This window comes from Magallana gigas, chromosome 1 (assembly GCF_963853765.1).
Source record: "Magallana gigas chromosome 1, xbMagGiga1.1, whole genome shotgun sequence".
NCBI lineage: Eukaryota > Metazoa > Mollusca > Bivalvia > Ostreida > Ostreidae > Magallana > Magallana gigas.
The window spans coordinates 13,359,067-13,373,607 of record NC_088853.1 but is presented as its reverse complement, the minus strand read 5'-3'; the positions used below and the strand labels follow the sequence as shown (position 1 = coordinate 13,373,607).

The window sequence follows — 14,541 nt, the reverse complement described above, 5'->3', positions numbered from 1 at the left end:
GTTAAGGAATTTGACTCATTGCGAAGTTGCGAAGGATGGAAGTTTCTCTAGATCTCTCGATAATTTTGAATTCTAGAGGATAGTGCTTCATCTCAGACGACAGAATCCCTTCTACTGTATTTCAAACAACGATGGTTTGTCAACAAAGTCCGACAATTCTTACAGTTCTGAACACATATAAAAATGAATAAAAACGAACGAGTTTTGTAAATCCGAAAAGAATCTATAACGTCTTTGTGATAAATTTAAATTTTAATTTGAACAACGGTCTTTTATTTTAGATATATGATATAAACAACATCACACTGTTGTTTTGATCTCGGCCCTGGTATCAGCCCTCGGATGGTATCGGCCCAAGCCCGAAGGGCGCGGGCCGATACCGACCGCTCGGGCTGATACCAGGCCCGAGATCAAAACAACAGTGTGATATTCTATATCTATCCTGTTCCAATGTTCCCTCGTTTATTAATTCTGTACTGTTTGTTACCAATGTTACTTTTCAATAACTTTTTTAGGACAATCAATAAAAAGACCGTTTTCATATGTTTTTGTTTTATTGTTTCCATTAAAATATCACGAATGTCTAACAGCTAAGAATAAACATGACGAAACAAACACTGAAGTTAAATAAATAACACAATATCATACAGCAAATTAGTGTCAGTTTAATCATGTTATTTTTTAATGTTCAACGGCTCTCAAAGAAAGTTTCATAACGATGTTTACAATTATGCGTAAGATTTAAAACAGAATGCATCTCAACCTTTTCTTTACAGAACACAGGGTCACTTTACATGATTTGATAAATGGAGGAGGTGATACACAGTTGTTACGTTATTTACATTGTAAATAAACAAAACATCATCAGCACCAGGCAACTAAAGAGAAAATAAAAGTACAAACATGTTGAGGTGGTATGGAAGACCTATCAATATTACTGTTGATAAACGTACGAACCTTTACAGAGGGAAAGCGATTATTTTTTATTGTTACCCTACATTCATCCAGCATTACTTACAATAACCCAGCATGACTTACAATAACTCAGCATGACTTACAATTACTCAGCATGACTTACAATAACGCAGCATGACTTACAATAATACAGCATGACTTACAATAATACAGCATGACTTACAAGAATTCATTTATTTATATTGGCCAGTGTTTTTTCGTTAAATATCAAGTTCTTCAGTCGCTGTAGTGGTCCTTCATTATCAACGCCACGGCAACGAGAAAACACATCACAGTAACCTTGGAAATTGTTACAGGGGGAACCTAGATAATAGAAAATCAACACATTAGTTGTGAAACTGTGGGATAAAGAGGCCCATGGGCTACATATCTCACCAGAACAACAGTTTTGTGTATCGTTCTATATATGTTTTTCAACATTTTCCCTAAACCCTTATTGGGACCCCAGTATTGGTTCGGGATCATAATCTGGACAATTTTGAATATACATTGTTTGAGGATGCTTACATGCCGCTAGTAATCTCTTGAATTGTAGCATCGTAATTCTTTTGAAGAAGATTTTTAAACAATTTCCCTATATATATTTCTATGATTAACTTTGAATCCCTCTTTGGGTACCAATATTGCTCCGGGGGTAAGTATTTTACAATTTAGAATCTTCACAATATATACAAATTTTTGTGTAAATATTGGAATTTCTGGTGGAGTGGTTCTTAGGAAGAAAAAAAATTATTTGCTCTTTTTTTAGACAATTTGAAATTCCCTTACCATAAGGATGCGTTGTACTAAGTTTGGTTCAATTTGGTCATGTGGTGAAAAATGAGAAAAGTTTAGAGACGGACAGACATACCAACAGACAGACAGACAGACACTGACAGATGGAAAGACAAGATCAGGTGATGTTGAAATCATTACACGGTAAACCTGTTCGTATCATAAAGTTTAACATTCGATATTATTTAATCTTATTTATTTTGTTTTAATTTGTCTATTAAATATTTTCCAACAATGGATGTAACCTACAAGAGTGTTTTTCTGCAGGACTGAGGTTAGGATTGGATAAGTTTGGTTTGTTTACTCTCCCAATGGCAGCACAATATAAAAGTTTTGACAGGTCAAATCTTTTACTTGATTCCCTTTTTCTAAAGAGCAGCAGGTAAAGTTTTGACCTGTATCAAAAGTGACTAATTCTAACAACCAAACAGACAACTCATTTCTGCATACGTGTGTCATACTATGGAATCATTTAATTTTGAAAGGGCCAATTTTCAGGGACTGTGGGTTTGTTTAATTTGTGGGGATGAAATTTTGTGGATGAGTCAGTTTTTAGTTTAAGTAGAAAAACTTAATTTTTTATAACAAGTTTTCGTCGAGGATGTAAATTCCGATTCGTGGGTGATACCACACAAACTGAACCACAAAAAGTCTAATGATTCCACAGTATTTCTTACAAGGAAACAATTTATATTTCACCTGTGATTTCAGACTAATTTCTTACCGGCTGCCAGTTTCATTCCACCGCTGGACTTTTTCCGCTGGTTGACATCTTGTCCAGGTTCTGGTTGGTGGCATAGCCTACAGCATCAGAGTCATTCCTCTTCTCTGTTGAAAGACTCAAACATATAAATCAGACTTTGGCACAACAGACACAATTAACAAGATTGATTTTATATCTACAACATGAACTACAACTTGTCAAGGCCTCATTTTGGTACTGGCGCTGGGGCCAATGGATTGCATGGGAAAATGCGACGTTTTGATAGTAAGTGGGAGTTTTTTTTTCCTTGCTTAATGTACAGTCCCCTGAAGAAAAAAAAACACGGGTATATTGATATAATTTTTTAGAGGATAATTTTTTTAAAATCATTTCTAATACTGGGAACATGTGTGTATAATAATGAAAAGGAAAAAAGTTTATTCACAGTGTGTGATACAGGTTTGTTTATGAAGAACAGTCTTTTAGAGTTTTGAAAAAAGTTACCTTATTTGTATTAATGTAAAATTTAGTCTATTTTGTATTTATACCTTTTACAGATAAATGTTTCTTGATTGTGTTAGCCTAATGACAATATTTATAAAATCAGTCTTTGTACTTTTGTGTATTTGGGGTATTAGTCCAACCCTTTGACCCACTTAATACCGTTTTGTAGAGAATCTGTTTAGACAAACATTTTTATAATAACTTTAACTTTGATTTCAGAATTATTAACTACTAACAGCTTATCAACTAACTATAATACCAGGATTAAAAGTAATAAACATCGTTTTTTAAAATTACATTGTGTCTGTCTGAGGAAGTCTGGCTTAGTTACCGATCACAAGAAACGGTTTACAACGCGGTAGTCTTGCACTTCTTCACAGTGCTTTTATGACTGCTGATTATACAAGATATATATTTAGAAAAAGTGTTTTGTCTAAAATACTACAGATTAGACAACTTGAGTATAATACTTACTAGATGCTAAGTAACAGAACTGCTCCTGTTTATGTACTGTCAGATAATGTGTCTATATTACTGACTATACAGTGGACAACTTGTCTATAATACTACAAATAAGACAACTTGTCTACAATACTTACTACAGACTAAGTAACACAGCTGCTCGTTTTGTTGTACTGTCAGACAATTTGTCTATAATACTTACTACAGATTAGACAACTTGTCTACAATACTTACTACAGGCTAAGTAACACAGCTGCTCCTTCTGTTGTACTGTCAGACAATTTGTCTATAATACTATAGATTAGACAACAATACTTACTACAGGCTAAGTAGCACAGCTGTTCACTCTGTTGTACTGTCAGGTCACCAGGCAGTGTAACAAAGCATTCCTCCCAAACACCTGGAGTACTCCCATTTTCTGGTTTTCCGACCTTCAGACACAAGGAGCCTGTGCAAAACTGAAAAGAAACCATTAATATTATTATAATAATATTATTAATGTTAGTAGCTTTCTTTTCTTTGATTGCAAAAGCATACAGCTATTGACTTCTGAAAAATAACAGCGTTGATGATTGCTTCTTGTGATTTTACACTCAAATTCTGAAAAATTGTATTTGAAACTTGCTCTTGCAGAAATCATTTTAATAAAAAAAACTTACCCCTTGCTCGCACTAGAGAATGCATTGTAATAACAAACTTACCTTTGCTGGCAGACCTGGGAGTAGTCATTGCAGTATTTGAGATCTTGCTCCTTCACTGAATCTGGACATGATGCATTGTTCCCAGTAAAAAGAAGTTAAGGTCAATAATAGTCATTTACAATCTTATGACATGAAGCATTATTCCAAGTGAATCGGAGTTAAATGCAATAATAATTCATTTACATTGCTTTAAAACAGATACGTATCAACTGTTATGATGTTATTGTAACATTAGATGTTCACAGTTATAGAGAGTACACATCATTACGGGCCGCCAGAAGGTGGTCCGTTATTTGATATACATTTAAATATTGTCACTGCGTTTCTGCGGGATAGTTTTTTTTTTTTACAGAATTAATTTTATGCCATTTTTATGAACTAAAAGTAAATTTGCATAAAGAAATATGTTTAATGCCTTTAAAAAAAAAATACATTTTTTGGTTTTACTCGTAAATATAAAGCATGTCATAGACTGTTATGTTAGACACGTTTTTTTTTCCTCGAGACTATAATTTATTCGGAAAATTTCGGAGTTTTTCATTCGTTTCAAAACAAAGTATCGGTATAAGGGACATAATAAAGACCTGAAATACTAAAGACCTGAATGACATGAACTTTTATATAGATGATATATTTAAATTTCTATGTGCTTCGTCAAAAAAAAAGGAAGCAAATCCGGCATATTTTTTAATTCTAAAATTGTGCAGATTCTACCTGATGACCTGACCTCACATGTACCTTTAAAATAATCCATTTTTATTTTATTATGAGGTCCCTTAAAATCATTAATGCATTAAGGTTTAATTCAATACAATGCGACAAAAATATCAAAATGGTTTGAAATACATAATATCCAAGAGAATAATGATGAACTGAACTTTGTATTAGAATAATGTACAAATCAATGTGTTCTCTATTACTTTATACTATTGCAATTATCATACAATTACCGTTAGAAATGCTTACGGTAACGAAATCGTTTCTTAATAATAATACATGTAGTAAAATGTTTAACTTCAAAACGTATTTCTGAAAATATATTAAAATTTATATAACACAGCACAAAGAAAGCCAACAACAGATCCAATTAAAATACTACTTTAATAGAGTTAACAAAAATACTATAGTAATTGAATAATTACAATAATAAGGCAAAAACAATAAAGAAAAACAATTAAGGATTTTACAATCAAAGAATAATTGTTGACAATAATTTAAAGTCTTTTAGAATGTCAGAGTCACTGAACAAGAGTAATGAAAAATATAATAATAAAAAGTTAGACAACACTTTGGGAAGCCGGGTGTAACAACAGAGGGAGACCGTTCCTCACTGGTGGTGGGTTGAGGACTGCTTCACTCTGTTCATGTCAGTTCGTATATACGGTCACTAGAAACGCCCCCTTGTCACTGATGCGTGGGAATTAACGTGGTCGTTACTTTTGAAGCTCGTAAACTGTCCATAAAAGATCCAGTCGTTAAAATAAGTTTACACAGTCTTTGTATAGTATCCATGTGTAGTAATTAGTTTAACTGTCAATTAGCCACACTCGAATGACAACAATTGTCAGAACGTCCTGGTCAGTGAGTAGATCATCGAGAAGAGTGTTGGTTCACCAGTAACTGTGTCCTTGATTGGCGTCCAGGTAGCGGTCTTCACGGTTCTGCTCTGTTGCCCCCGGCACTTGTACAAGTACGTCCTTGTCTAAGCGCTGCACTCTGCACGGTCGAATGACCTCTGTCATTCATGCGTCCAGGTAAACAGACTACTATAAGAGTACAGGTAAACAGCTAAAACATAGGAATTAATATTAAGTCATTAAATAGTACATAATTGTTATGACAATTAAACACAATTAAAAATGGGGTCAATTGTGTTACATCCGTCCCCTGCAAAAAGATGAATTAAGATTAATTCATATCATCAACATACATGGATATACATAAAAGAAGAATCATTATAAAATCAATAATAATTAAGTCCCCGTTACCACCAGTAAGTAATTATATGAGAGGTCCTCCACTACTTGGGTATAACGAATGTAGTAACATAATATTTAAATATAACAATACAAATCCCGACTTCCCGTAAAGAACATTATATACAAAAGAACAAAACAAAATACATAAGGTTAATTGTCACCTTTAGTGCGTTCATACTCGCCAATGATTGTCGGGTACATTTTTCTGATGGCATCTGGGTCATCAGTCCCTGTGCTATATACTGAAGTCACCATTGGTGCAGACGGCTTGCTGCCTCTGCCAGCGTCAACATCGCCAGATGAGTTAATCATCACCAAAGGAAATCCTTCTCCATTCTCTCCTTTGTCACTGCCCCTGCCCTGTTTTCGCCACAATTTACCTGACCAACGCCTTTTTATTTTACAATAGACAAAGATTATTACAATTATAATTATTGCAGAAGCTACACCCATTAATACATATGCCCAAGTAGGTAATCCCCAGAAATCGAATAATGGGGGTACTGAATTTACCAGTTTTAATTCTTCAACCAGTTTGTCCATGCTAACCATTTCAAGATCATTTAATTTTTCAGGAATAGATATATTGTTTAAATTATCAAAATTGGAATGAACAGGTTTCCATAATTGGATGACAGACACGTTATAAGATTGCATGAAAGTTGTCAGAAGGTTTGTCGCATTATATTTACTTTCTTGGTGATAATGAGGGGGTAATGTCATTGCACTTGTGACGGCTGAACAGGACTGATCAAGGGTCACAATTTGGATGGGAGGACGTACAATGACATCAGTAGCTAATGTATTTTTGCCTTCCCCACATAACTTTACGAAATGTAATTTTTCTGATGTTGATACCACCCAATGTCCATTATTTAAATAAGTTGCCCGGGGCAATACAGACTTAAGCTGAACAATTACTTTACAATATTTTCGAACTTTTTGAACTTCTTGAAGAAATAACGCCGTGACACATAATCTTGAAATGCTAGTGTTATAAACTGGACTTCGCGCGAAACAGAACCCCATTAAAGGATTAGAACAGCTTTTTAATTCTTCGTTAGATAACAACATGTATTGGGTTCGCTCTGTATTGATAGCAATCGCATTTGATTCGAGCTTGTATTGTGCAACCATAGAACAGCCATTTGTAATGACGGAGTTACTTTGATTTGTCATAAGTGCGGGTATGTTATGAATTTTGTAAACATGATAAGTTTCCTGCGCGTCTAATAGTGGGATAGATAAAATAATCAACAGTTTGTTATCCGCGGTTGTCGATGTACATGTAAGAAACTTATAAAAGGACCATAAATCTTCATCTGGGTTTCCAGGTAATCTCAAAGTCCGGGGTAATTTAGTTTTAATGGTAAGTAATAAATCTTTTAAATCATGAGGAGCCATTATACTTGGTGTCAAATGTCCGATTGCAAGAGCATTTAGTTGAATATACAAATGTTCGACATGAGTTCTTACTTCGGAAGTCATTACTTGAATTTCCTGTACGGCTCTATTAATTCGCAAATATGAATTGACAAAGTAATCTAATTTATGAAGTTGTTTTTCAATACCGGTCGTAAGATTTTTCAATTGGTCCGACAGAGTTACTAACGCGCCTAAAATTTCATTGATCTTTTGTCGATTTTCTCGCACTGCAAGTCGAGTGCCATTAATTAACGTTAGGCTTTCTTGTATTACGTGAGTAATTTTTCGTTGGTTATTGGCTAAATTATTTATATTGTTACGTATCCCCTGTAAATCATCTTCCGACACTGTTCCAAATAGAAAACTAAAAGCTTTACCAATAATGGGTAAGAGTGATCGTCGACGACGATAACCCGTAAGATCATGTAAAGGACTCTAACCACTCCAGAATCTTGGTTCTGGGCCACATGAACCTACTGTCCCGTTCGATTTGCTCGATCAGGTAGCGTAATGGTCTACTGTAGGAAGGTAAGACTAACGGACTTACTTCCTCAGAGTGTGACCGGACAGAATTTGACAGGAGGACAAGCGCATTTAAATTCTTAAAAACTACGTTCAATTTCTGTTTATGCTCGTCTTTAAAACACTTATCTAGATATTTATCAAGGATGTGCACTTGCACAACGGGCGGCAGGGACTTCAGCGACATCATGATCTGTAACGGAAATGAAAAGAGAAGGTTATGCGCAATTCGAAATTCAAACACATAGTTTACATAAGTCGAATGGCAGTTTCCAATAGGAATCTGAAATTATTCTCAGCCGATTTTGGTTTACGAGTGGTTTTGGGTTTAATATGACATGCGTTAACATCCATATCCAAAAGAGACCCATTCCCATTGTCAGTGTCAGTAGTAAGGTCCAAGTCTTTGTCAGTTTTAACATTGTCTTTTGCTCTAAGTCTCTTTTGAAGTTCCCACAGAGGAATATCATCTTCGGAAGAGGAGTCTTCTCGTTCTCTTCGATACTGTCGTGCTAGCTGTGCAAGCGGAACATTGTCGTCCTCATCTTCACTTTCGCTAGGGAGTACTTCGTGATCATGGTGTTCTTCAGTCATTAATGAATCTTGATCTGAAACTACAGATCGCGCTTCTGAATTATCATCAGAGTTTGGTGCTGCTGAGTGTGATTCATTATTCACGTCCTCTTCTTCTTCTTGTGGTTCATCATCGTCTGACTCTGACTCTTGTGGCATAACATACGCTGTTTTACGTAGAGGTTTTCCTGTATCATCCTTTGGAATCTCCCATTGATCGATCTTGGCAAATCTCAGCAACTCTTTGTGGGCTTTGGTGACCTTGCCATCGAGTTGGTTCTTGATCTTGAACGTTACTGGTGATGTTTGTTCAATGATTCTGTAGAAAGGCTTCCATCTGGATTGAAGTTTACTCTGGCGCTGATTGTTTCTGTAGTAAACAGGATCGCCTACCTTCAGGTCGATATCTACTGCTGTTCTGTTAGCATATTTAGCCTGTCGTTTCTTCGAGCGTCTTAAGATCCTATGAACTGTAGTAAATGCTTTGTGTTGTTGTTCAAGCGCAATTCTGTGAGGATCTTCTCCAAGGTACCGTCGTCTTGGTCTCAGGATGTTGTCAATTGGCAGAACAACGTCCCTGGTATACAATAGGTAGAATGGTGTGTATCCTGCTGATTCGTTGACGTTGAATCTGATGGCAGCCAAAGTTTGGTTTAGATGAATATCCCACGTTGTTAGGTTGTCTTCCATCTTCTTAGCCATTACATCATGTAAAGTTCTATGGAATCGTTCAACCTTGGCATTGCTTTGCGGATGATAGTATGAGGTCTTCACATGAGATATGTTCAGTGCTTCTAAAGTTTCTTTCACAGTTCTGTTTTCGTTTTCGGATCCATTGTCTGTGATTATTTCCATAGGAGCTCCGTGACGAGGGAAGATTTCCTCAATAATCAAATGAGCGATCGTAGCAGCTGTCTTGTCTGGTACTGCGTATGCTTCTGGCCATCCAGAAAGTAGATCTACAAATCCCACAATATACTTGTTTCCCGATAAAGACTTCGGATAAGGACCTGATAGATCTAAACCAATCTTTGCAAACGGGAACGGTGGAACATCCGTTATCTGCGTTGTTGGTTTAAGTTGTTTTAGGTTTCTTGTTGCACATATGACACACTTGCCGACATAATCATATAACTCTTTGTACAAATTAGGCCAACAGTACTTTTGCCTAATTGCATCAAACGTCTTGTCGATTCCCAAGTGGCCATTGTCATCATGGTACTGCTTGATAACTCCAGATCGGTAATACATTGGTACAAACAGGCGTAATACAGGATCATTATCTGCGTTGGTGAGATAATAGAGAACATCATCAATTAAAAGATGCTTACTTCCTGTGGATTTTGTTGCCCGGCCTTGTTGTAGCTGTCTTACAAGGAATGCAATTTCTGGATCCTTAGCTTGTTCTTCAGCAATGTTGAGTTCTCCGTTCTCTTGTAACTCAATCTTGGGCTTATAAGGGATGTCTGGTTCTCCAATGTCCAAGTTTGTGTGTTCTCTAGGATTGATTGCGTTGGAATTAATAAAGTTGATTTCCAATGTGTTGTCATGAACATCAGGCTCGTCAAATTCCGTCGTACTAGCTTCTGTAGTTGTTGGAGTCCTGGACAGAAGATCAGCACAAGTATTTTCTGTCCCTGGAATGTACTCAATCGTACAATTGTATCCCGCGATGCCGAGAGCCCAAAGCTGAATCTTCTTGTTCTTCATAGGAGCATCAAGTAGATACTTTAAAGGTTTGTGGTCAGTTCTTATCACAAATTTTGCGTTATGTAGGTAATGATCCAGTTTCTGAAGTGCAAAATGTATCGCAAAGGCCTCTTTCTCCACGGTTGACCAACGAGTCTGTGTATCGCTCAGTTTGTGGGACAGGTAGTAGAGTGGTTTCTCTCTTCGGATACCCGGAATAATTTCTTGATCATCGTCGTCTGTTTCTTGTACTAAACAGGCGCCCACTGCTGTGTCTGAAGCATCCGTATACAGAACGTACTCTCTGCTCGGATCTGGATATGACAACAATGGAATAACCGTCAAACTGTCTTTAATGTAGTCGAAGGCTAGTTGACACTGTGGGTTCCATTTAAACTTCGCATACTTCTTCGTTAGGGGGACCAATGGTTCAGCAATCTTTGAGAAATTAGGAACAAACCTGCGGTAATAACTGCACATTCCTATGAAACTTCTCACTTCTCGGACAGTTGTAGGGCTCGGTAAGGATCGAATAGCAGCCACTTTGTTCGGGTCTGGTTTAACTCCAGTTTTGTCGATGATAAATCCCAGATATTGTGTTTGTTCTTTGAGAAATGAACACTTTTTCGCTTTTAGTTTTAATCCATGTTTTCTAAGTCTATCGAACACAGTCTTAATATGTTGTTCATGCTGTTCCAGAGTTTCGGAAAAGATCAAAATGTCATCAAGGTAGGCCAAAGCACATGAATCTAAGCCCTGAAGCACTACACTCATCAGTTCTGAGAATATTTGTGGAGCATTACATAATCCGAAAGGCATCACATTGAATTCAAAGAGTCCTCGGTGACACGTAAAAGCAGTCTTTTCTTTGTCTTCTTCTTGTACTTGAACTTGCCAATATCCGGACTTTAGATCCAGCGATGTGAAATACGACGCTTTTCCTAGCTGGTCCAGTAGATCGTCAATCAATGGTAAGGGCCAGGAATTGGTCTTGGTCACTTTGTTCAATCGTCGGAAGTCTACGCAGAATCTTTTGGAGCCATCTTTCTTGTCCACCACGACGATAGGAAAACTCCATGGTGATTTTGATCTTCGGATGATGTTAGCTGCTAACATATCGTCTATGGCGCGATCTACAATCTTACGTTTGTTCAAAGGTGTCCGGTAGGGTTTCATCTTTATCGGGGGATGATCTCCAGTATCGATCTTCATCTGTATGGTATTGGTGTGTCCTAGGTCTGCGTCCGACACAGCAAATAGGTCTCGGTGTTGTGAGATTAACTTCTCTATCCGTTGGCGATGTTCGGGTGGAACGTTTAACTCCGCTGTGATGTCTTGAAGATCATCATCCTTCCCCGTACTGGTAGTTGGTTCGATGCACATTTCGTCGACGGCGTTGATCTTACCAATGATGCTGCCGCGCTTCACCTTAAAAATCTTGTTAGTATTGTTAACCAGCAATACAGGCACTCTACACGATTGTCTTGTTTTCGCAATTGCACTTCCGATCATAAAGCCTGGTTCATCACTTAGAAAACATTTATCAATTGCATTAATTTCAACAGTTTTATTCACAAAGTTCGAATGGTTCTTGTGTTTTGCATAACACACAGTCGAGGTCTGAGGTCAAAGAACAGTCTTTTTGCATGCACGTAAGATAGAAGCTATATGAATATCTTCCACCATAGGGACATAAGTTTTACCAATTCTTAAACTTCCCAAATCAAAATAAAGTCTAACCCCGTTTTTAATTAACCAATCTCTTCCCAAAATGAATGATCTATTTACATTTTTGACTACATAAAACTCATGATCTAAAGTCAATCCACCAATTTTGAATCTAATATTTGCACAACCTTCAATTTTCAAATCGGCGCCATTTACAGATTTTAAATTTACTTTCGGTTTCGATAATTTTGAAGGATAAGGGAGCGACCAATAAACGTCTGCGTTAACCAGAGAAACGGCGGCGCCCGTGTCCAAAAGAGGTCTAAATCTTCGTTTTCCAATTTTAATGATACATGAATTTGGATTTTCAACCGAATTTATTGTAACAGTTGGTAATTTATTTTCAATTTTATATTTGCTCCCCCCAATCGTCCCGGCATGGACGGAGCGTTTTAGTTTAACTCTTCCTGACTTTCCTGATCATGAATCGCGATCTCGTCAATTGCTGCGACTTGCGGTGTTGTTTTCCGTGGTGTAAATCTTGCATCGGCACCTCGCGCTGCGACGCGTGCATTTGTACACTCAAAACTAAAATGGCCCTGTCTATGACAATTCCAACAAGTGATTTGCGATCGCGGTCGATGCTCATCGACTGCCAAAACTTTCTTGTGAATTACTCTTGGTTTGTTTTCAGGTCGCGGTTGGCGTTTATGTTGCTGTCGGTCGCGCCTAACCCTAAAATGATCAATGTCCATTGGCTCGCCCTTAGTATCTCGCGGTGAGAAGTAGTCGCGTCCTGTGCGTAACTGAAAACGCATTTGTAAATTTATCTCTTGTCTCGCGGATGCGATTGCATCGGTCATTGTTTGAGGATTATCTCTCATTACCTTTAACCTTACGCGATCTGAACGCAACCCATCTGTAAAAATACCCACTAGCTGTACTTCCAGAACCCCTACAGCTTGTTCAGCGAGAGAAAGCAATCGTTCAGCGTAAATCTGTACGTTTTCGCCATGTTCTTGTTTTACCGTTCTTAATAATTGAAGGGCATGTTGTGGGTCGTTTACCGCGTTGAACCTTTGATTTAGTTCCTTTTTCATTGTCTCCCAATTAACCCCCGGATTTCCCGACAAATAACGGTGCATGAACTCGCTAGCATGTCCAGAACTAGTTGTATAAGCTACAAGTTTGATTTTTTCATCAGGGACCCTTCTCAACAAAGCAAATTTCTCGATAGCCTTTATCCATTTCTTAAATTCTTTAGGATCTCCCTCAAAAGGTTTGATTTGAGTTGCCCCAAAAGCCTGACCAATGTTATCTACTATAGAAGTTGCTAACCCTTGCATTGCGTTAAGAAAAGCTTCTTCACCCATGTTAGTTCGCGTTGTGTTTAGTGGCAAAATACAGAACAAAAACTTACCAGAGAGAATGTAGAAGATTCCGAATTAAATTTCTTTGGCAAGTTGAACCCGTTCGTGATGCAACTGACGCTGATAGATGCAGCATATCCTGGTCACGGCACCAACGAGGATCTATAACACAGCACAAAGAAAGCCAACAACAGATCCAATTAAAATACTACTTTAATAGAGTTAACAAAAATACTATAGTAATTGAATAATTACAATAATAAGGCAAAAACAATAAAGAAAAACAATTAAGGATTTTACAATCAAAGAATAATTGTTGACAATAATTTAAAGTCTTTTAGAATGTCAGAGTCACTGAACAAGAGTAATGAAAAATATAATAATAAAAAGTCAGACAACACTTTGGGAAGCCGGGTGTAACAACAGAGGGAGACCGTTCCTCACTGGTGGTGGGTTGAGGACTGCTTCACTCTGTTCATGTCAGTTCGTATATACGGTCACTAGAAACGCCCCCTTGTCACTGATGCGTGGGAATTAACGTGGTCGTTACTTTTGAAGCTCGTAAACTGTCCATAAAAGATCCAGTCGTTAAAATAAGTTTACACAGTCTTTGTATAGTATCCATGTGTAGTAATTAGTTTAACTGTCAATTAGCCACACTCGAATGACAACAATTGTCAGAACGTCCTGGTCAGTGAGTAGATCATCGAGAAGAGTGTTGGTTCACCAGTAACTGTGTCCTTGATTGGCGTCCAGGTAGCGGTCTTCACGGTTCTGCTCTGTTGCCCCCGGCACTTGTACAAGTACGTCCTTGTCTAAGCGCTGCACTCTGCACGGTCGAATGACCTCTGTCATTCATGCGTCCAGGTAAACAGACTACTATAAGAGTACAGGTAAACAGCTAAAACATAGGAATTAATATTAAGTCATTAAATAGTACATAATTGACAATTAAACACAATTAAAAATGGGGTCAATTGTGTTACATCTACCCTTAAAATTAGTACAACCAACTCGTTATTGTTTGTGGGTTTTTTTTATGTAATCAACCAATGGTGATGCATACAACTATATTTTGGCGGCCCATTTGACGCTTGCGTCAATATGATCTCTTGTTAACAAATGAACAACACAAATGACATATAAAACTTGGTATTGTTTGTTCACACTCCCCTATCTACATTTATCTTTAGATC

The 14,541-nt window shown here is 37.2% G+C and overlaps 1 long non-coding RNA gene across 1 annotated transcript; it reads right to left on the bottom strand.

Moving 5' to 3' along the window:
- Window positions 1–582: 582 nt before the first annotated feature.
- On the bottom strand, window positions 583–14,286 carry LOC136275214 (uncharacterized). Its single transcript, XR_010713744.1, has 5 exons — window positions 13,396–14,286; window positions 4,120–4,180; window positions 3,738–3,876; window positions 2,474–2,577; window positions 583–1,278 (listed from the first exon to the last, which is right to left on the bottom strand). It is a non-coding gene; the product is annotated as an uncharacterized lncRNA (long non-coding RNA).
- Between the last annotated feature and the right edge of the window lie 255 nt (window positions 14,287–14,541).